The sequence below is a fragment of the Musca autumnalis genome, unplaced genomic scaffold (assembly GCF_047663935.1).
Source record: "Musca autumnalis isolate F117 unplaced genomic scaffold, ASM4766393v1 scaffold_1, whole genome shotgun sequence".
NCBI lineage: Eukaryota > Metazoa > Arthropoda > Insecta > Diptera > Muscidae > Musca > Musca autumnalis.
Window position 1 is genome coordinate 117,765,896 of NW_027411644.1, and position 25,562 is coordinate 117,791,457.

Consider the following 25,562-nt stretch of genomic DNA (forward strand, 5'->3'; position numbering starts at 1 on the left):
ACTTTTTAAATTTCATTTTTAAGAAAATGTCAGTATCATTTTTTTTTCATTACGTAGGCACCATCATTGCCAAACAAAACATAAAATTTTCTCCATTGGGGCCCACCCCCAACGTCTATATAAATGGACAAATATTTGGAATTCATTATTCTATTTTTTTATATTTGTGTCGATAGTTTCTGCCCTTCGACTGACATCTTTTAAGATATTACAACATTCCTTAGTTTTATCTCCAAAAATATGTAAAACTCCAAACAAAACTCTTTGAAAAACATACCATCGATAAATGGGCGGCTTGTATAGCCAATGCGGCAATCACAACAAAGGAGGCTTTTGTATGGCAAGATTGGCCATTTGTGCATTCTATACTTTCATCCTCAGAATCTAATACATACTTATGTATATCGTATTTGTTCTGAGACACACTTCAAATCTCACTTCACACTTCAAGCATTTTGTTCAACCCACTTACTCCTATTTTTGCGAATTTCATGGGGCTAAGATTCATTAGGGTATTTAAAAAGGATACTACATCCTAGTCTGCCCATAAAATATTCGAAAAATAAGCGTAAATGGGGGGAACAAAATGCTTGAGGCGTGAAGTGAGAGGTGAAGTGTGCCTCAGAACACACCCGTATGTTTTAAATAGAAAGTTTTTTTAGATCAAAAATTAACTATTTTCTTTTAATGTTAGTTAAATTACAATATTCTATTCAATAATTATTATGATTCTATACGAGAGAATGCATCTGGCACGATATTCTCATTCCCTTTATGTACCTCAAATCCGTTTTTTACCAACATCTGAACAGGTTTAGAACTATTCGAAATGCATGGCCTAAAGGTATTTTCGATGCTGATTCCAAAAAAAAAAAAATAATAATAATAAAAAAAATTATTATTATTACGCACGCCTCACCGTTTTTGAACAGTGGACCCAAGAGGACATGCACTTCAGCAGATTTGGTATTGGGGTTATATAAAATATTTGTTTACCAACATCTGAACAAGTTTAGAACTATTCGAAATGCATCGCCTATAGGTATTTTCGATGCTGATTCCAAAAAAAATTATCCCGTCGACGCACGCCTAATTTTTTGAACAGTGGGCCCAACAGGATATGCGCTTCAGCAGATTTGGTATTGGGAGTATATCAAATAATTTTTTACCGACATCTGAACAGGTTTAGAACTATTCCAAATGCATGGCCTATAGGTATTTTCGATGCTCACCGTTTCTTGGTATTGGGGGTATAAAAAACAAATTTTTACCAACATCTGAACAGGTTTAGAACTATTCCAAATGCATGCCCTATAATACCTATAGGTATCGATGCTGATTTCAAAAAAATATTATGGCGTCGACGCACGCCTTACCGTTTTTGAAGAGTGGGCCCAACAGAATATGCACTTCAGCAGATTTGGTATTGGGGGTATAAAAAAAAAATTTTACTAACATCTGAACAGGTTTAGAACTATTCCAAATGCATGGCGTATAGGTATTTTCGATGCTGATTCCAAAAAAACGAACAGTGTGCCCAACAGGATATGCACTTCAGCAGATTTGGTATTGGGGGTATATAAAATATTTTTTTACTGTCATCTGAACAGGTTTAGAACTATTCGAAGTACATGGTCTAGATGTATGTTTGATGCTGATTCTGAAAAAAATGTCCCATCGACACACGCGCCTTTGTTTTTAAAAGGGGGCCAAAAAAGTGGTTACACATATATATTTAAACGTTCATGCATAGTTCATAAACACATTTAAATTTTACATAAAAAAAATATTTTCACTTCCCCTTAATTTATTTAAAAAATCTTCACATGTTAGAGTGAATTTAATACTCTCCTTCTTAAATTCAAGTTTTTTTTATTATTTTATTAAATTCCAATTTCAATTTAGTCTTAGCATGGCTCTGTTAACTCTATAAGTGAGCTCTGTTATGCTTGGTTTACATTTACGAAATCCACTCGATTTCAACTGTCAATTCCTTTGCGCATACGTCAAATGAAAACTCATCTGAAATCCATTCGATTTCATTTGACGTTTAAGCAATGGAATTGACAGTTGAAATCGAGTGGATTTCGTAAATGTAAACCAAGCATTATTTCTTTAACAGACCTCTGTTAAGGGTGGGTGTCTTTGCTAAAATTTAATTTTCGAATTTAAATTCCAATTTATTTTCACACACATTACAAGGTGTAAAAGAAGTTAAAAAAGAGAATGAGCATGGTTCAATGAAATTGTTTTTGTAAAATGACAACAGTCGCTTCCTAACGCTATTAAGAGACGCATTTCCTAAGAGCAGATATATTTAACTTCCAAATGTTTGGAGGGTAGTGGCAAATACGTCATACATCAATATGTATATTAGGACTACAAAATGTTTGAAATTTCTAAATATGTATTGAAAAAGGGATATGCATAGAAATGTTCATAGATTTAAATACATATGTAGATAAAATGTTTTATTTATCATAAAGGAAAAATTGCTATCGCAGTAAACTTTTGCAGATTCTTGCAGGTTCTGGAACAGACATATAATAGTATGTATATTTAAACCTATACATTCAAGTAGACAATTCTATAAAAGTATAAAAGAATTGCTCATGATGCAGGATTATTACCAGGACAATATTCTCATGAAACTGGTGTGATATTTACTGGTAAAAGCCCTAATGTACTTAGTTTTGTATGTTATTATATACCCTTAATAGTTTGTGGTTGCTTTTTCTTTATTTGCGACCAACATTATTGGCTATATTTTCTTCAATAGTTAGCACTGTTGTTGTTCTTGTTGTAGGTAATATTTCACTTATTATTTGTTGCTTCCACTCACTCGGCAATAAAAGAATTTTCTTTGCATTAATGGATATTTTTCTTTGTTATTATACTTTTTGCATTTCAATTCAAACATAAAAATAATTTATTACTAATGTTTTATACTTTTAATAAATACTAATGTACATTTATAAATACAGACATATGTATGTAACAACAGTCGTCGATGTTCCGCACGTTAACTATTCCGCGTGTAAGTCTTACATGGCATTGGAATTTTAAATGAAAACTGAAGCACTCAATTAGAAAAGAACAAAAGGAAAACATTGAAAATGTGATTCATCATCGTCAAATGATAGGGAATTAAATTCACATGGCACAGTCGATGTTGTTCGTCGGCATGGTGGCGAAATAAACATTAATCGGTTTTGCTAAATTATTTAATTATTAAAATAAAAACTATCGGGAGAACATGCTGATAAATGCTGATGGGACAAGTACTTCTTTTTCAAGTTAAACGACGACACATTCGTGGAAAATGTAGGCAAAATACATTAAATTCCTTGTTTTAGTTTTTAGTTAATTTACCATTATCATCTCATTCCTGCAGTACCTAGTAAAAATAGAATTTTAGTTTTATCCTTCTTTGGGTCTTCCCATAAGATTTTAGTGGGTTTTTCGTATGTACTTTTTTCTTGCCCATGTTTCTACCTCTACTGGTATCGATCACTGCGTAACAGTGTTGTTTGGTTACCTTGCCGTAAGATGACGGGTGCCTTTCTGTCTTCACAGACCTCCTCCTCCTCAGCCTGCAGAAGGTTCCGCTGCCGGGCACACATTCATTTTTGTTCACTTTGTCGCCTTCTGAACAGTCTCCTTTGCGGGGTTCTTGACGCGGTTTTCCCGAAACATTTGAAGGCTCTTTTTCTTATTTGCAGTGTTCTCTTTCTCAGGACATCTGATCCTCTTATACGCTTCCTCTTATACGCTTTGGGCTATATACGCATGTTGCTAGTATGATGCTTCTTGAACTTGGGCCGTTAAGTGACAGACAGCGATTTCCTGTGTATTATGAGCTTTGCAATGTTCTCGCTCACTTCATTTACCATCTTTGGGATTTCCACACCACTTGTATTTGACCTTAAACTGTGTGCTTATCTCTTTCCCTTCTAAAGTGTTAACTAATATGAAAACTTATATGAATATATCCAACGTTGCATGTCTGATTTCCCAGTTAATGTAAGTGGAAATTACAGAATTTTCTTTCAGTTAGCAACAGTACGATAACAACTTGAACTGAATAGAGTTGTTTTTTTTTTTTTTCTAAAAGTAATTGAAATGTTATTTCCGCTCTATCATTATATCAAACTTTCCCGCCGTTTGATGTGATTTGAAATCACTTCAATACAATAGAAGTTTACAAAACAAATTATCGCTGTGGGAACTAAAAAAAATATTTTTTGTAGATACGAATCGTTATAATCACATTACGGCACATACAAAGAAAGTACACACTGGCATGGGATCATTTTGTTAGAAGATTATCAGCAGTATAGTAACATGTGAGAGCACAGGTCCACACATAAATTCAGCAAATACCAAATTCCTAAATATTAATACTAACACCGGACCACAGTTACACGCAGGTGATAATAGCGATTCCTCAGTAGAACAATTATGTTATCTTAGAAGCCTGCTGGATCCGAATGGTGGCACGGAAGTAGATGTAGAAGCCAAAATTAGTAGAAGGAATGAACGTATCATTTGTAATGTTGGCACAAATTTGGCAAAAGCAATAACTTAAGCCTACGTAATTTACCACCTGAATGGAATTGGTTAGAAAAATCTGAATATCCCAACTAAAAACTTCGTTTATGACATCCTAATGTAATAAATTAATTAATTTGCATTAACTGCCTTAATTTAAATTAAATCGAGCATTATCCACATTCTTAATGCACAAAATCAAATGGAATTTAAACTGAATTTAGGTATATCAATATGGCAATGCTGTGAAAGAGAGCCCATATTCATATAGGAGAGAGAGCATATTCATTCTCTGAGACACAATTTGCATTGCAAACAACAACAAAACAGTTGTTTACCAGCAAACAGCTGTTTCGCAAATGCAGAAACTGTCGTCTGTCAGGTTAAAATTGAATGCACATCTTAATGCAAATTAACGTTACGGTCTGTCTAGGGTATAATACTGTTTAATTAATTTCAACAGAAAGAATAACGTATTCCATCGCGTTGCTGTATAACTTTTGAGGATTGTATTAAGGCCACTGTTTACACCTGCTTTCCTAAGGTATTTAACATTTTTGCGCCTGCACTTGAGATTGATTTGAACTCCTCCACATTAACAATTGCTTTTTCAATTCAATGTCCGAATTTCCTACAAAGTGGTCCCATGTTCAATTGCATTTTTAGATCCATTGTTTCGGTTTTGAACGTGTTTATGAAACCTCATTTTTGAAGTGATTGTTTCTCCCATATTTTTGAATTCATTGGACGATTTTATGTCTCTGCATACGTCCACCTTTCGGGTCTACCTAAGTTTCATAAGCTTCCATACTTACATAATTTCCTACTTACATACATTTAATTATAAATTCCAAGTTATACGACAGAAGCACTAGGGTAAGTGCACCAGTAGTCGGCACTTTAAGGATTCTCGTATCTTCAGCCGTATGTTATTCCGAGTCTAAATATCCAATCAAATTAAATTTAAGTTGTTATGATTCGTTATTTTGTGTAGTTTTAGATTATATAAACAATTTTTTTGATTGTTTCTGTTCAACATGCAAAAAATACAATTTTAGTGAAATACTGCTTTTTCACCAGTAGTCGGCACCATTCCCCAATAGTCGGCATGATATGGTCCAGTAGTCGGCATGTTATATTTAAATAAAGAAAAAATGCATACTTTACATTTTTTCTTAAATATTTGAAAGAACAATAGCTTAAGCATTAGTTATTTATACATTTCTAGTTTATTATATACATTTCTATCAATTTTACTTCAAAAAGAAAGGAAATTTTAACATATTGTTTAAATAAATTAGTTCGTACCCAATAGTCGGCATCTATTACCCAGTTGTCGGCACCCGACAACGTACGTACTTCAAATCATTGCTTAGAATCGCTAAAGTTCCTTTCAAATTGAAACTATTTTTTTATTAATTAGCCTTTAAAGTATTTCTTTAGCAATTTTTATAATTTTTAGCTAAAAGTAATCGATAAAAATCTATGTTTATAACCCCATGCCGACTTCAGGCAAATTTTATATTTTTTTGTCCCTAAAGTCGGCATCAGCAAAAATTGCACAATTATAAATATTTTTTAAAAATTTCTTTTTCTAAAGTGTTCTTTTAACAGTTCTCTACATATATAACAAGAATTTTATGGAAAATTTCTTCATTTTAAAATAATTACAGAGCTTATAAGGTTAACATCTCCACAATTTTTTTCTTAAGAAACATGCATTTTCGGTTGTGGTGAAAAACACTCACTGACAAAAACTTAAATTTCGATATAATAATTGGTCCTAGCTCAATGAAATTTTATATAAAGTTAGCTGACAATATTGTTGAAGCATTTTTAAAATTATTTTCCTATTTTGTTTTCTTAATTTTTAGTTATTTGAGTTCAAATTCAAAAGGTGCCGACTACTGGTACATGCCGACATTAGGTGCACTTACCCTATATCATCAGCATATAATTACAGTCTGACGTTTTTCTACAAATAATCCACCAGCAATAAATCATTTACATAAAATGCAAATAGTAATGGTTGCAAACGTCATCGCTGTTTACTCCCTTGGTTGTCTTAAAGTACCCTGACAAATAACTTTGTTATGTTTTTCGACCTTTTTATCCAATTATTAAAAATAAAATTATCTTCGAGCTTGAGGTCAGTATATTTTTATTTGGTATTTATCCCAATATTTCGCAATTATAAAATTGCATCTTCAGGGGTAGATCTACAAAATAACAATTATATTGTATAATTAAAGATATAAAATTATACAGAAAATATCACAGCATTCTAAAGACTAAAAATTAAAATAATAAAAACATCAAAAGATTCGCTTACATATACGTAAAATCTATGTTGTCAAAATATTACTTAAGATCTAGCGTAGTTTCACTACGATTGTCTGATGTAAATATTGCACTGAAAGGTTTTTACGTATTGCACATTAGGGTTATGACTTTTTGACATTTTTTCTCAAAAATGATTTCCTATAGCAGGGATGAATGAACTTTTGCCTAATAATCACTACGCTATCGTTTATTCCATTGAAATATAAAAAAAGTTCACGCACAAATCGATTTTAAAAATATAATTCAGTCGTATTGTGCCGCTTATAGTTTACAGACGTGTTTCTCCTCAAACCTCTATACTGATCTAAAATCAACAACAAACTACAGTTATTCTTGTATTTTTTGTTCTGTAACAATATTTACAAGGAAAAAAATAATAACAACAACATTAAGAGACGGTGCGACGTTAACACTGATGCCTCTTCGAGGCTGTCAAAAATGAGCAGAAAAGCTAAACCTAATGTTTCTCCTCAGAGAGTAGTAAACCAGAACTACTATTTACCTCTCCAAACTTTGGATGATGATGAGCGCGATGACGTTAGTAATAATAATAATGATGAAGTAATTATCGATAACTCGATAAAAAAGAAGATCCCCCCAATCACTATACTCAAGTGCAAAATTGAACAAGTTCACGAATTATGCAGAATTCTGAATATAACGAATTATTCAATTAGGAAAATTTCAATTGGATTGAAGTTATTCCTAACAGATCCAAAGGATATAGAGCCTATTTGCAATGGACTTGAGCAGAACCTTCAAGTGGAATTCTTTACATACGCAGCAAAGTATGATAAACCGTACAAGGCCAATTTACTAGGTTTGGACAAAATGGATCCTAATGTAGTAAAAACTGAATTAAATAAGATGGGACTTAAATGCCTCGATGTAAAGTTAGTAACAAGGAAAATTGAGAAACTCTCCTTGGAAATTGTTATTTATGTCGTTTATTTTCAACGAAAATCAATAAGCCTTAAGGAATTGCGCCAAAGTTATTCTGATTTCAATCGTATAAAAGTTCGTTGGGAATACCAAAAACAGAACAGAAATAAAATTACACAATGTTACAACTGCCAAATGTTTGGGCATGGCTCAAATCGTTGTAACGTTAAAACATTTTGTGCTAATTGTGCTGGAAATCACAAAACTGCAGAGTGTAAGGTTACCACCATAAAATGTGCTAACTGCAGAGGAGAACATAAATCGTCTTCTCCAGAATGTCCTGCAAGGAAATCTTTTATCGAAATGCGTCAAAAATATCAACCGAAAAATAGAGCAAAACCAAGTATGCAGTTTGATAGCTCCTTTAAATATACTAGCACGTTTCCTAATTCATTAAACCAGGAACATGCAGATACTACTAACAACTGGTCTACTCCACAAAATAATCCCAATCAATTGTTTTCATTAGAGGAAATGAAAACTTTAACATTAGAGTTAATTTCGAGCCTTAGAAGGTGTAAAACGAAGAATGACCAATTTGAAGTCATCACTTCGCTTGCTTTCAAATTTTTAAATTGAGCAATAAATTAAAAATTGTTTCATGGAATGCAAGAGGCGTTCGAAACAAAGTAAACGAACTGTTTTATTTTCTCGACAACCAAAATATTGATATATGCCTACTGAATGAAACATGGCTAAATGTACATTGCTCTATTAAAAACAGGAGATACAATTGCTACAGAAAGGATCGGCAAGACCAAAGAGGGGGAGGTGTTGCAATTTTAGTTAAAAAGGAAATAAATCATCAATTATTACCAATTGTAAACACGTCCGTTATTGAAGATATTGGCATTTCAATTTCGACGGATAATGGTTTCTTAAATATTTATTCATGCTATTTTCCCGGCGGTAACAGAGACCTTACCTCAAGAAAAAGGATGTTTTCTTCGGACATACAAAAGTTAACAAACTCAAATAAGAAATATTTAATTGGAGGTGATTTCAACTCGAGGCATGCATTTTGGGGTTGCACCAGGAACAATTCGTGGGGTAATATATTGTACGAAAAATATCAACAGAGCAATTTCCAGGTCTTATTCTCTCAAGATTGCTCTTATATACCTGCAGATACCAGGAGGCAACCATCGAACCTGGACCTTTATATCACTAATCTTCAGAATGTTAGAAGAGTAAGGACTATTAATAATCTAGGATCAGATCACCTGCCATTAGCATATGAAATTGGCTCTAATCCTGAAATCAATGTTAACTTTTCCTTCAACTATAAAAAAGCAAATTGGAAGCGATATCGACAATACTTAAATAGAAACTTGCCTCCCATTTTCACTGATAATTTAAACCCTGGTGTAAATCAAATAGACGCCACTATTAATTCATTTTCAGAAATTATAAAATCGGCTGTAGAGAACAGTGTACCCAAAAGAAGAATTACCGCTTCTAAATACTCTATTCCAAACCACATAATAACGTTAATTCAGCACAGAAATATATATTCGAGAAATTTTAAAAGATTTCGAGATATTAACGATCGCCATCAGTTAAATCGTCTTAACAAAGTGATAAAAAAGGAACTTTTCATCCACAGGAACAAGTCTTGGAACACAATGTTGTCTTCTTTAGATAAAGCATCAAGACCCTTTTGGAACATCTCAAAAATGTTAAAAAGGAAAAATAAGCAAATCCCAACTATTATAAAGAACAATAACGCTTTTTATTCTTCCGAGGAGAAGTGCAAAGTTCTGGCAGAACACTTTTACACAAACCATACACTGAGTGACCACTTGAGTGATACTACGACTCGTGAAGATGTGAATAAAATAGCGACATATGTCAAGCAAACTATCTATGAAACACCTGATCAAATGTTAATCAATCCTGATAAAGTTCGCGAATTGCTAAAGAAGCTTAAAAATGGAAAATCGCCGGGTATGGATAACATAAACAATTTATGCTTAAAAAATCGGCCTATCAAAGGAGTAAAATCTCTTACACAAATATTAAATTCATGTCTACGAACATCTTATTTTCCCAGTGTTTGGAAGTGTGCAAAGACGATTCCAATCCAAAAAGCCAACAAATCTGGTACCTCCCCTTCAGACTACAGACCAATAAGTCTGCTCTCGTCGATGAGTAAACTCTTGGAGAAAATATTAAAAGAGAAAATCCTTCTGTTCATTGAGCAACACGATATTATTCCTCCACAACAGTTTGGGTTTAGAAAGGAACACAATACATCCCAACCTTTATATAAAATACCAGATTATGTCCACGAAAATTTTAACTCTGGCCAATCTACCGGTATGATCCTATTAGACATAAAATCAGCTTTTGATTCTGTTTGGCACAACGGACTTATATATAAATTACATAAATTAAACTTCCCCATGGAAATCACGAAAATAATTCAGAGCTTTTTATCTGAAAGAACTTTTTACGTATCGATCGGACCTTCTACTTCTGATAAGAAACACATTATTGCTGGATGCCCTCAAGGATCCTGCCTATCGCCTATCCTGTACAACATATACACATCAGATATTCCAATTATACAAGGATGCAACACCTCAATTTTTGCTGACGACACGTCTGTACTATGTTCGGACATTTTATCATGCAGTATCATCGAACGTTTAGAGAAAGCTTTATCAGAGCTAAGTAAATATTTCATCAAGTGGAAGATCTTACTTAATGCAGATAAAACTGAAGCAATATTTTTCACGAGAAAACGTTGTACACGTTTTATTCCTCAGAGACCAATTCTGTTTAATAACCAGGATATTATATGGAAAAATAGTGTCAAATACTTGGGTATCATACTTGATTCTAAAATTAATTTCAAATACCATATTCCATACGTAGTGGACAAAATAAATAAAATAATCAGGCTGATCTACCCACTAATAAATAGAAGGTCAGAATTAAATATCGAAAATAAAAAACTAATATTCAAAGGAATTATCCAACCATTAATGTATTATGGAGCTCCAGTTTGGTCAACGTCAGCAAAATGTCATATAAAAAAACTACAGATATGTCAAAACAAAATACTTAAAATGATATACAACTTGCCTTGGCTTTACTCTACTCAACGACTTCATGTACTGACTGGCTTCGATTTAGTACAGCACAAGATCAATATGCTGACAAAAACGTTCAAAGAAAAATGCCAAACCTCCCAGTATCAACATATAAATGATTTAGTATCACCGTAATTTTATCTCCTTAACTTATCTAAATATCTTCAAAAGGTTTTTTTTGCGTATTTATCCTAAATCTACATATTAAAAACTGATACAATTTCTATTAATATTATTTAAATAATTATAAAGTAGAAAAGGAGTTAAAATTCCTAACCTCTTGTAGTAAGCTATAATATAACTGTTACAAAATATTCTATATATTACACGCAATAAAGAAGAAATTGAAATTGAAAAATATAATTTTTTGAAAAAATGTATGAAATGAAAAAAATTTTTTTTTTTTTTTGTTTTTTGTTAAAAAATTATATCTTTAAATAAAAGCGTTTACGACATTTTTACGATTCTAAGAATTGAAGAAAATTAGTGAGAAATAAATGTTATGTCAGTTTAATTATCTCATGTGACTCTAAAGTTTATTTTCAATTGTATATCGCCTTACAGTGACTTCAAAAAATTGTCCATAATTTTGATAAATTCAAATTTTAAAATAATTTTGTGCGTGAGGTTTTTTCACCGAATCACCTTAAAATTATGATTTTATGTAATCTTATGGCAAAACTCATCACGCTATGATACAGGGATATGAGGTTGTAAAAAAGTCATAACCCTATTGCACATTCTCTTTTGAGTTAGGAATCGATAGCAGTAAGCTGCATTGTCAGTGTCGCTTTTGTAGTTTATCTTCTTATTTGTTGGTATTTTGTTAATATGCAGCATTTCTAATGTTAAACGTCTGTTATAGTTACTCTCTGTTTGTAGGATATTAACATTTTCAAAATTTGGCAGGTGGTTGTTAAGCTTGCAGTGTTCCGCAAGCGCAGTTTTTTGTATCGAGTTTTGATTCCTTAATTTAATGTCAGATTTGTTTGCCGAAAGTCTTTGCTTGAGTTTGTTTTTGGTGGTGCCCACATATATTTTGCCACATTTATCTTCCTCATTACCGTCACATTCGATTTGATATATAACATTGTGTCTTTCAAGACTTCGGATTTTGTTTTTGGTATTGCTGAACAGCCGTTTCGGTGTGTTGTGTGAACGTTGTGCAATATTAAATTTATTATTGTCATATAAATCAGAATTATGGAATCTCTCAGAAATACCAGGTATATAGACCATGGTTTTATATATTTTGTCAGGTTTTTCTTTATTGTTTGGTTTGTTGTAGTTAGATATTAAATTTTCTATTAATGATTTGGGAAATGCGTTTTTGGTAAGTATTTCTCTTATTTTCGTTTTATTATTTTCATGGAATTTACTATCGCTTATGTTCAGTACTTTATTTATCAAATTGCGTCCAGTATTTATAATCATTTGTTTTGGATGTTTTGAATAAAAATTGATGATACGGCCAGATGCCGTAGGTTTCTGGTACCAGTCTATTTCCAATTTTCCATTCTTTCTTTTTATTAAAGTGTCGAGATAAGGGATTGAACCATTATTCTCTTCTTCCATTGTGAATTTTATATTGATGTTAAATTTGTTGAGTCTTGCCATTGTATCCAGTATTACATTATCTCTTAGAATTGCAAATAGATCGTCCACATATTTCGTCAATATTACAGGTTTTGTCATCAGTTGTTCCATACAGGTGTCAAGTAGTTTCTCCATAACTATATCAGCTACAATCGGAGAAGCTGGGGAACCCATTGGTAGTCCTTTCTTTTGTTTGTACAGTTTGTCATCATATATGAAATAACGATTGTCCTTTATGCAGAATTTTAGAATACTTAAAAATATGCTCTTTGTCATATTTGTGTATTCTTGTATTTTGTCCCATTTTTCTTCTATAATTGAGAGTGCTAAATCTACAGGTATGCTGGGAGACAGTGATACCACATCGAATGAAACCATCTTTTCATTATCCGCAATCGTCAAATTCTGTATCTTATTTCTAAATTGTACCGAATCCCTTACATTGTACTTTGAATTAGTTGTTAAGTTCTTTATAATGTTCGTCACATACCTGCATAACTCTATTGATGGTGAGTTAACCGATGAGCATATTGGTCTTAATGGGTAGTTATCTTTATGAATTTTTGGTAGTCCGTGTAGTCTCGGTGCTGTAGCCACGTCCGTTCTCATTCTCTTCCTCTCAATCGACGAAATTATGTTATTCTTATATAAATCCTCCACAAGTTCATTATTCTTTTTGATAAGGCCCGTTGTTGGATCTTTGGTCAGCCTCTGGTACGTCATCATATCTGATATTATGTCATTCATTCTCGTTTTATAATCCTCTTTACTTATAGCTACTGTCACATTTCCCTTGTCCGCATTTAATATTAGAATATCTCTGTTTCGTTTTAAGAACTTTTCAGTGCGTTCCATTGTTTTGTTAATAAACTTGTCTCTGACAAATATTTACCGTTCCAGTCTACTGCTGCTTAAGTGTTCCATATTGAGTTACCAATTTAGTTGACACGTTTGTCATTTGAAGCTTGTCTTGATACATTGTAAAACACTGCTTGAAAATCTATGAAAATGAATTAACTTCCCTGCTAATTTCTGGGTAACAATCGAAGTTAGGTTAAAGATATTGTTAGATAATCTCTTAGAATTTATTGTTTTTGAACCCAATTACACAATGAAAATTGCCTCACAATTCGCTTCTATTAGTGGTATTCCAGAGGAAAAGCCTGACAATAAAAATTAAAATTTCAAAAGGCCGACTATTTAGTGAAGAATTAGGATTCAAAAGGATATTTTTTTTTTTCGCGTAGCCGAGATTTGCACCTGTTCATAGGAGAAAGTCCAAGAAAGTATTTGGTAAAGTTTGTTAGCCGTATCTATTTTTGCTAAGGAGTCATTGTTCAAATTTGTATCATGGTAAGTATTAAACCGTCGATTCCTTTTGTGTTTAGTTTATTTTAGTTTCAATTTTGCGTCAAACTCGTTTGAATATCGAAAATGGTGTACATTTTGGAAACCTTCAGCCATTTCTAATTTGAATTTGAAAGTAATTTGAAGCAAAATTATGCAACAATGAAATTTTTAATTTATTTTGCGTTTGTGAAGATAGGCAATAAACCTTGTGTACCGTGAAAAAGCTTCAAGAGTGGGGTTTGATCACCGTGGATGGTCGCTTAAAGTGTAATAAGGTCCACGATGTGAAGCACAGAACCTGAATGTGATGGATGTGCATGAAAGTAAGTAATATATTTATATCGTTTTTTATATTTAATATATATATATATATATATATATATATATATATATATATATATATATATATATATATATATATATATATATATTCTTTCTTTTTATATATTTAATATATATATTCTTCGGTAGAGGAACATTCTTCGACAGTTTGCATCTGTCCATAAACCGCATAATCGTCTTCATTTTTATGTATGTGAAAGAAGCAGTGGTTTACGAGACATTATGGAGGAATTATCGATTGAGTTCCGGGCTACGGTTGATTGGAACAACTTCTGCAGAGAAGTTTGTGCGTACAGTACTTCAGACCCAAATCTAAATCGACCCTGGTGTGATTATTGAGATTGATGAATCAAAGGTTGGTAAAAGGAAATACAAGCATGGAACGGAGTACTCATAAATGTTTTATGGTACCTGCGGAAACTCATGCCTGTGAAGTTATATTGGAAATTATATTGGGAAAACTAATTTATAGCAAAGGCGCAAACCATTCACAGGGTGACTCAGAGAAAACATATTTAACTAAAATTGGAGAACAAATTGAATCGCAAATTATAATTTATGGTCATAACTATTAAAATAACGGTAAAGTATAAACAATTCTGAACAAAATGAATGAAGGAGGCATAAATACGTGTTTAATATATATCAAAGAGCTGTATTGAAAAAGACACTGAACAGAACAGCCCATTGTGCCAAAACTATAAAAGATGGGCGGACGAAACTTGGCTTAGATTAAAGGTCTCTTGAATAGCTATCAGCCCATATATAGGTTTTATCCGAAATCAATTTCAGAGATCTGCATTTTGCGATCTACCTTGGGCCCACCTATGAAATATATACTGAACATAATAGCCCACTGTTCCAAAACTACAAAAGATGGGCGGACGAAACTTGGCTTAAATTAAAGGCCTCTTGAATAGCTATCAGCCAATATATAGATTTTATCCGAAATCAATTTCAGAGATCTGCATTTTTGCGATCTACCTTGGGCCCACCTATGAAAAAGACACTAAACAGAACAGCCCATTGTGCAAAAGCTATAAAAGATGGGCGGACGAAACATGGCTTAAATTAAAGGCCTCTTGAATAGCTATCAGCCCATATATAGGTTTTATCCGAAATCAATTTCAGAGATCTGCATTTTGCGATCTACCTTGGGCCAACCTATGAAAAAGACACTAAACAGAACAGCCCATTGTGCAAAAACTATAAAAGATGGGCGGACGAAACTTGGATTAAATTAAAGGCCTCTTGAATAGCTATCAGCCCATATATAGGTTTTATCCGAAATGGGCTGTTCTGTTTAGTGTCTTTTTCATAGGTGGGCCCAAGGTAGATCGCAAAAATGCAGATCTCTGAAATTGATTTCGGATAAAACCTATATATGGGCTGATAGCTATTCAAGAGGCCTTTAATTTAAGCCAAGTTTCGTCCGCCCATCTTTTATAGTTTTGGCACAGTGGGCTATTATGTCAAGTGTATATTTCATAGGTGGGCCCAAGGTAGATCGCAAAAATGCAGATCTCTGAAATTGATTTCGGATAAAACCTATATATGGGCTGATAGCTATTCAAGAGGCCTTTAATTTAAGCCAAGTTTCGTCCGCCCATCTTTTATAGTTTTGGAACAGTGGGCTATTATGTTCAGTATATATTTCATAGGTGGGCCCAAGGTAGATCGCAAAATGCAGATCTCTGAAATTGATTTCGGATAAAACCTATATATGGGCTGATAGCTATTCAAGAGGCCTTTAATTTAAGCCAAGTTTCGTCCGCCCATCTTTTATAGTTTTTGCACAATGGGCTGTTCTGTTTAGTGTCTTTTTCATAGGTGGGCCCAAGGTAGATCGCAAAATGCAGATCTCTGAAATTGATTTCGGATAAAACCTATATATGGGCTGATAGCTATTCAAGAGGCCTTTAATTTAAGCCAAGTTTCGTCCGCCCATCTTTTATAGTTTTTGCACAATGGGCTGTTCTGTTTAGTGTCTTTTTCATAGGTGGGCCCAAGGTAGATCGCAAAAATGCAGATCTCTGAAATTGATTTCGGATAAAATCTATATATTGGCTGATAGCTATTCAAGAGACCTTTAATCTAAGCCAAGTTTCGTCCGCCCATCTTTTATAGTTTTGGCACAATGGGCTGTTCTGTTCAGTGTCTTTTTCAATACAGCTCTTTGATATATATTAAACACGTATTTATGCCTCCTTCATTCATTTTGTTCAGAATTGTTTATACTTTACCGTTATTTTAATAGTTGTGACCATAAATTATAATTTGCGATTCAATTTGTTCTCCAATTTTAGTTAAATATGTTTTCTCTGAGTCACCCTGTGAATGGTTTGCGCCTTTGCTAAAAATTAATTTTTCCAATATATTTTCCAATATAACTTCACAGGCATCGGAAACTCTTAATCAAGAAAATCTACTGCCCCTTATAAATTAAATATACGATTGTTGGAAGTTAATTTAAGGAGATAGTTTTTTGTATAATTATATCAACATTTTCTTGGATATGCGTACGATACCATAGCGGAGGAGGGTTATACTCATAATAGTGTAAATCACGGTCATCTGCTCCACTTAAAAATATTGAATTCCAGTCGGAAAATTTTTTTTCAAGTTTGTTTCGAAGTGATGGCCTTTATGGAACTTTGGATACCTATATCTTGGGACGTATACATCTCCGCAACAAAAGTAGGATATCCTTGTAGTCGGTATGACTCTGTAATCAGTTAACGGCAGAATTTCCGACAGTCGTCGATAAGTGGACATTTTTAAATGTTAATAACTTTTAACATTACCGAATATATCGTGTAAGTTAGCGACGAAAATAAAGTAGTCGCTAAGCTGTACCGATATCAACAATTATTACAGGGTAAGTGCACCAATAGTCGGCACTTTAAGAGTTTGCCTAACTTCAATCTTTCGCCATTCCGAGAAAATTTGGCCAATTGCAATGAAATAAAGCTTATTTGCCTCGAAATTTAGTTTACTTTCCGATGACATAAAGAAATGTTGAATTGTTTCTTTCAAAACTTGTGAAATTTGCGAATTTGTTAGAATAGTGATTTTTTGCTAGTAGTCGGCACCATTTTCCAATAGTCGGCACCTTGTATCTATATACAGTCGAAATCGCTTATAACGTCGTCGATTATAACGTCATATCGCTTATAACGACGGAATCCAAAAGTCCCGAATTTTTGCCCTTTATATTCCACACAAATAGAAATCGCTTATAACGTCATCGCTTATAGCGTCATATCGGTTGTAACGTCGGATTTTTGGGAAATATTTGAATTTGGCTATCGGTTATAACGTCGAACCATACGTGGAAGAAACATTTTTCTCAATATTTTTTTTAATTAAGCTTGACTTTTTGCCACCCAATGTCACATCTATTTTACCCATATACCAAGGAGTAATAAAATCAATAAAATCGCATTACTGGGATCGACAAATATCCACTATCCTGGCAAGAATAAAAAAATGAAAATACGAAATTAAGTGTGTTGGATGCAGTGTTATTGTTGGATGATGTAGCCTTGACAAATTTAGCGTCTTCTGTCATCGCTAACTGTTTTCATTATGCGGGATTAATGGACCTTTGAACGATTATGAAGACATTTGTCTCTATTCTCATTTCTCCCAATGTCGATGTCATGTATAACAACGAAGACATAATATTGGAAGTTATAGATAAGAGCAATTCTAATGAAAAAATTGAGAATACTACAGAACCAGAATTTCAATTACCGCCAGTGTCAGAGGCATGCATATCAGTAGAAACTCTTTAAAACCCTATTTACTCACAAAATGTTACAACAAATTATGTGTGTTTGGAAACCCTCTCAAAACTCAGATCTGAGTTAAATTTAAACTTATCAATTCCAAAAAAGCCAAAACTGAAATAAAAGACTATTTTATATAAAACCATATCCTATATCCTAACGTAATATCCGCTGAAGAATGAATTGAATGTCCTTATATGTTACTATTTTGTTTTTTAGTCTTTTATAGGTATATAAAAAGGAAAAGTACAAAAATTGAATTGAATTTATTGATTTACTTAATAAAACAACGTAGCTATACCCAAAAGACACTACATAGTATAATTTGACACTATACATAGTATAACTTGACCTCTTTTATTAATATCGTTTATAACGACTATCGCTTATAGCGTCCGAATTTGGTCGGTCCCTTGACCGACGTTATAAGCGATTTCGACAGTATATAAAAATGGTGTAAAAAATGAATAGTAATTCATAAAATGAGAACGGCTAGGCCGATTTCTGTAAAATTTTTTGTCAGTTATTCGTATTTTCGAGGAGAAGGTCTTTACGGAAGAAAATTTTGGAAAATCTCTCTGGAAAAGTCGGAAAATTGGAAAAATCGAAAATTGAGTTTTTGTATGAAATGTTATTCCTTAATAGCGAGACGAAGTTCGCCGGGTCCGCTAGTTTTTAGTATATAAATGTTCTTTTTTATTATTTTAAATAACAAAAAGCGTACTTTTACACAAATAATACATATTTTATTGCTTTTAAAAAGTAAATAAAATAAAGATTTTGTTAACATTTGGATTTCATTTCAAAATAACCGACAAATCGCGTGTTTTTCACCCCATGCCGACTTCTGGCAAACTTTATATTTTGTTGTCCCTAAAGTCGGCATCGGCAAAAATGCCAGAATTAAAATATTTTTTTTTTAATAATTTATTTTTTCAAAGTGTTCTTTTAAGTATTCTCTACGAACACAACAACAATTTTGTAAATTTTTTTTAATTTTAATATAATTACAGACATTATTATGCGGACGTCTCCACTAATTTTTTTAAGAGACATGCATTTGCGGTTTTGGTGAAAAGCACTCACTACCAAAAAGTTAAATTCCGATATACATAATAAATGGTCTAAGCTCAATGAAATTTTACACAGAGTTAGCTGACAATATTGTTGAAAAATGTTTAAGATCATTTTCATATTTTGTTATAGTAATTATGAGTTATTTGAATTCAAATGCGAAAGGTGCCGACTACTGGTACAGTATTTTCGCAATATTCACCTATATATTCTTAATCAGGGTAAAATTCTGAGTCGAAACACACGTCCATTCGTTTTTGCAATCACTCTGGCATCCACAAAAAATAGAGATATGTGGCAGAAATGTTGGGAAGATTCGTTTTTTTGTTTGCCGGCAGGTCACAATTCGATGATGGGGTCTATCGGTCCCCGTTTTGGTATAGCTCCCGTATAACGTTACTGTCCGATCTCTGCTATTTTGACGTTTTTAGTTACATTTTCAGACCTAAATGGCTACAATTTGATATTTAGTGTTCCTAGTGACCAAAAAACTTATATTCCAAAAATTATGGATATAGGTCCATGTTTTGTGTAAGTTCTCCACCAAAAATAGTCAACATAGGTCAATGTTTTGGTATGGCCCCAATAGCTAAGATTTAGGATTTTAGATAAAATTTTTAACCGATCTACATAGCTGTATTTTTACGTTTGAGGTTCCCAGTGGTTACAAAACTTCTTCACCAAAAATCAACATAGGTCCTTATAACGGCACCTCCCGATTTTCTATATTTTGATGGTTTTAGCTTCAATGTTAACGTTCACATAACATTTTCGCTAAAAAAAGTTCCACTTTTTGGTATAGGCCCCACTTAACAGTATCCGATTTTCGGAAATTTTTAGCTGTATTTATTGACCGAGCTTGCTGTAATTTGACATTTGAAGTTCCTATTGGTCACAATACTTCCACACTAAAAGCTGTCAATATAGGTCCATGTGTTAGTATAGGCCCAATATAACGGTATTATGAAGGTTTTGGCAACAGTTTTGATGACTAATTATTCCATTTTAGTTAAGAATATTTTATGGTGGATGGTTTAAAACAATGGTGAGCAAAATAGGAAAAGAGAAAATTTAAGGGAGAATTAATATTTAATTTTCCTTGTTGTCATTGCATATTTAAAAATTTTTAAGCACTAATGTTACCTAAAATCGTGCTACAAATGAATTATTAACGAATTATTACAAAAAATACTTAAACGCCCAAGTGTTGTTGAATTAATTAAATTAAGAGTATTATGGCCGTGCACACGGCTGGTTTAAAAATTCGGCCCGGTCGAACTTAACGACTTCTTACTTTTTATACCCTACACCACACTGTGGTAAGGGGTATTATGTCTTTGTGCATTTGTATGTAACATACAAAAGGAAGCGAAATAGACCCATAGTTCCTTTTAGGGATATACATATAATCACTTTCTGAGTCGATTTATGCATGTCCGTCCGTCTGTCCGTCTATCCATGTATTTTTTTCGCAACGTACAGGTCGCATTTGCTGTCCGATTCAGCTGAAACTTTGGGAATATAATTTTTTTAGCCATAGGAAGAACGCTTTTTATTTTGGTGAAAATCGGTTCAGATTTGGATATAGCTCCAATATATATTTTCGGCCGATTTGACGTATTTGCTACACCAAACACGCTATATACGGCCGATTTTGATGAGACTTGGAATGTGTAACTGATCTAGAAATAAGTATGCCAAATTATATCGAAATCGGTTCAGATTTGGATATAGCTCCCATATATGTATATTTTCGCCCGATTTGACGTATTTGCTGCACCAAACACGCTATATACGCCCGATTTCGATGAAATTCGGTCTAGAAATAAATGTGCCAAATTATATCGAAATCGGTTCAGATTTGGATATAGCTCCCATATATATTTTCGGCCGATTTCACGTATTTGCTGCACCAAACACGCTATATAAGTCCGATTTCAATGATATTTGGAATGTGTGACTGAATTCGGTCTGGAAATAAATGTGCCAAATTATCTCGAAATCAGTTCAGATTTGGATATAGCTCCCATATATATTTTCGCCCGATTTCACCTATTTGCTACACCAAACACGCTATATACGTCCAATTTTGATGAAATTTGGAATGTTTGACTGAATTCGGTCTAGAAATAAATGTGCCAAATTATATCGAAATCGGTTCAGATTTGGATATAGCTCCCATACATATTTTCGGCCGATTTCACGTATTTTCTGTACCACACATGCTATATACGTCCGATTTCGATGAAATTTGGAATGTGTGACTTAATTCGGTCTAGAAATAAATGTGCCAAATAATATCGAAATCAGTTCAGATTTGGATATAGCTCCGATTTATATTTTACATATTCACAGTGGTGTAGGGTATCATATAGTCGGCACCGCCCGACTTTGATCCTTTCCTGACTGGTTTTTCTGTTGTTTATATTATAATTTCCAAGTTTATGGTAATGGTGTATTCATTTCTTAAGCCTGCATTGAATTATTTAAATCCAAGAATAATCACGTTTCCACCATTACCGTGTTCTCATTACCATGGGTATTTTCTAACTAATGACAAAAAATGGCCCATCGCTAATTAATGCATAAAATTGTCTTATTACATTTATTTAAACCCATTGCCGTTATCGACCCCCAAAACAAGCAATACGTTACTGCCCGATCTCAGCTATTTTGGCCTTTTTAGTTACATTTTCAGATCGAAATGGCTACAATTTGATATTTAGTGTTGCTAGTGACCAAAAAACGTATATTCCAAAAATTATTGATATAGGTCTATGTTTTGTGTAAGTTCTCCACCAAAAATCGTCAACATAGGTTCATGTTTTGGTATGGCCCCCATATAATGGTATCCCGATTTTCGATATTTTGAGGATTTTAGCTACAATTTTTGACCGATCTAGCTGTAATTTTACGTTTGAGGTTCCCAGTTGTCACAAAACTTCTCCACCAAAAATCAACATAGGCACCTCCCGATTTTCTATATTTTGATGGTTTTAGCTTCAATGTTCACATTCACATAACGTTTTCACTAAAATAGTTCCACTTTTTGGTATAGGCCCCATTTAACAGTACCTCATGATTTTCGGAAAATTTTGTATGTAGGTATTTATTGACCGAACTTGCTGTTGTAATTTGTAGAGTTAGGCAATCTCGTTTAATTGAACGATCCGGATCACTTTCTTCCTTCAAAGACGAATGAGTAACATCACAAAAACCAACGTGTGAAATTAAGTGTACACAGTTTTGTCAAAGAAATTACCGGTGTCCATTGAACGAGATAATGATCCGGATTATTCAATTGAACGAGATTGCCAAACTCTAGTAATTTGACATTTGAAATTCCTATTGGTCACAATACTTCGCCACCAAAAGCTGTCAATATAGGTCCATGTGTTAGTATAGGCCCCATATAACGGTATTATGAAGGTTTTGGCAACATTTTCTGATGACTAATTTTTCCATTTTAGTTAAGAATATTTTATGGTGGATGGTTTAAAAATTCGGGCCGGTCGAACTTAACGACTTATTGCTTTTTTCTTCTTTGACTAGGCTTCCCCGTTTCCAAAAAATAGTATTTTGCTATATTTTCTGAACTGGTGAAAACATTTTTTGTACCCGTGCTTCCGGGTCAAATAAGTGGAACATATAATTCTTTTCTTTTTTCTTTTCCCAATTTATTTTTCTAGTTTTCATGAATAACAAGGTAGAGATCACTACCTACAGCACAGTAAAAAAAACCATCAATGTATCTTTTTATTTCACCTCGTACCTAGGTGATACAGTTCGGGATGATACAGTTCGTACTTATTGTTTTACGCAGATGTATGTATGTGACCTAGTGTATATATAAATTATTATTGTCTCTATTACACCTTGTTCAGCGTTCATTACTCTCCACACACTATTTGCATTAGCTACGCAATTCTTGCGATCTCTGACATGGGAACTGTGGAATAAGTCATTTCTAAACTAATTGAAGCGGTTTCAATGTGCAATTTGTGCACCGTTATCGTTGAACAAGCACACACATACGTATTCGTATTAATATACAAATATTTTCGGCCGGCAAAAAGGACAGACAGCGGGTCAGACGCATATTGACTTCGTATATAGGAAGGTGTTCACACATTGTTTTTGTTGTTACAACAATGACATCTGTCAACAACATTTGGTACAACAATGAGAGAGTGAAAGTAAACCACTCTCTCTCCACAGGGAGAGAAAGAGCTCGATACGAAATATAGCGGTAAATTACAAATGCAACAAATCATTGTGCGAAACACCGACTATCTCGCTTGCCCGCCAATCGACGTCATTATTTAGTGTTTTTATTAGTTTTTTTTTCACTTGGCATTTACTAAATTATCTAATACACGTGTTCACCAAGGCAAAAAAAAATATTTCATTCCAATTAAAAATCAATTCAGAATAACAGCAATTCCAAAAAAAATTCTACGATTAGCAAACCACAAGCACTTTATTTACAATAAATTAAGGCTGTCCATTTCAAATAGTTTTTTTTTTTGTAGCACAATCACATTTTTAGAATTTCAATGCCAAATACGGAGCAGTGAGATGATACATAATGTACTAGAAAGAAAATTTGCCTTACTGACTTGGCCTGTTTGCCTACCTGTCGGTCGGTCGGTTCTGCCTTGCTTCCGTTCAAACGTCACTAAGCAAAATACAATAACAAACACCCGAAATAAACGAAAAGGAAATTCATTATCACCATCGTTACCCTAAAATACTGAAATTCTTCCCAAAACATATGGTTTTTAATCATTTGTTCCATTAATTTTTATTCATACAAACCTCAGGATAGTTGGTTGAATGGATGGTAGGATTGGATTGAGTTGGTTGGTTAGTTTGGTTCAATACTACAATTGTTGATTGTATTTCATAACTTTGGTTGGTGGTAGTTGGTATTTTTGTTTTTGGCAAATATGCTTCTTCTATATTTATTTATTCTTCTTTGAATTAAAACACACAAACACACTACTTTACACGAAATAAAACACGAACATCGCCCAATCAAAAATGTTGCTAAATAAAATTATTTTATTTTCTTGTTTTATTCACAGTTTAGAATTTCGTACGGCAGTCACGAATTTGTTTCTTCCAATTCTCCAAAAAACCGCCACACACATAAAAATTACCGTAATATAAAAAGCACACACGAACCACACGAAGGGCAAAAAAGAACTAAATCGTGCGCTCGTATTCCGTTCTTCTTTTGCCACAACCAGCGTGACCGCTGGAAAATTTCAAAAAGTACCACAAAAAGTATCATTCCAGGAAAAATGTGGCACAAGTCTTTCAAAAAGTAGCACAAAAAGTGACACAAATTTTTCTTATTACACTGTGCAACATTTTTAAGGGGATCTTGTGCAAACAATTCGAACTCAGGATTTTTTGAAAGTACAGACCCAAACGACAAGAAACCCTAGTTTGGTTTTGTTGTGTCAGATCCAGCTCGGATGTTATGGCCCCATCTAAACATGGTTAAATATTGAGTTTTTAAAGAAATTCGGGGCTATATCTCTGAAACCAATGCGAATCTTCTTCTGACCTCTGAAGCAAATTTTTAGATAAGGACAAGAATAAAATATTTGGAGAAATAATAAACTCGAAAAACTACATTTATTGCCTCAAATTTCAAAATATATGCAAAAAATACCCAATTTTTATACATTTCGCACCGTATCTCCAAAACCGTTAACTTTTTCTGAATATTTTTTGGAAAAATATTCCCTGGAATGTTATACACAAATCTTCAGAACATGCCATTGTTGTAAAATGCCTCTATGCCGTTGTTTTCAGTACATTTTTCAACGACGATTTAATAAAAATGCCAATAATGTAGTGAAATCCGAAATGCGAGAAAAAACTGTTGATGTGAACTGTGTTTGAAATACGTGTTGTAAAAGATATGATGCAAAATACCGCTTAAACAACATGAAGTAAGCATTTTAGAGTTTCAGAATGTTCTAAAGAATTGTTGAGAACTTTAGAATATTTTTGCAAAAGGTTACTTGGTTCAACTCCCAATAGTTTAGGCGATACTGACCAGAATTTCAGCAATTATGTAAATTTTTCTATATTTTATTGATTTTGATGCCCTAGATGGAGTTTTTCTTATGTGCTTTTCTCAAAGGATAAGTTCTACTAGTTTAGGGCTACAACATTGCTAAAGACAGCAAGGCCAAATTCCTATTCTTTTCTGAGATAAAGGCCTGATAAATGCAAAAAAGTGTAGATTTAGCCCGGTTTAGATGAGGCCATAAAATCCGAACTGGATCTGACAGGACAAACCCCTACTAGGGTTTTTATAGTCTAAATATGTACTTTCAAAAAATGCATACGAGAAGTTGTTTGCATTTTCAGTGATGCATAGTGTTATTAAAAACGGAAAACAATAAAGAAGCTTAACAGAAACAGTTCGTATATAAGTAGTAATATACATAAAGTT

The 25,562-nt window shown here is 33.2% G+C and overlaps 1 protein-coding gene across 3 annotated transcripts in view; it reads right to left on the bottom strand.

Annotated features, from left to right (window-relative positions):
• Positions 1 to 24,305, bottom strand: part of LOC141405514 (probable multidrug resistance-associated protein lethal(2)03659) — an 83,611-nt gene extending 59,306 nt beyond the window's left edge. Inside the window, exon 1 of one of the 3 annotated variants that reach the window (XM_073989920.1) lies at positions 23,906 to 24,305. The gene's annotated coding sequence lies outside the window, so the exon portion shown is untranslated. Of the gene's footprint in view, positions 1 to 22,859; positions 23,221 to 23,723; positions 23,839 to 23,905 lie in introns of those variants that run through there. The other 2 variants (XM_073989927.1, XM_073989935.1) reach the window with 2 other exon arrangements.
• Positions 24,306 to 25,562: the final 1,257 nt, after the last annotated feature.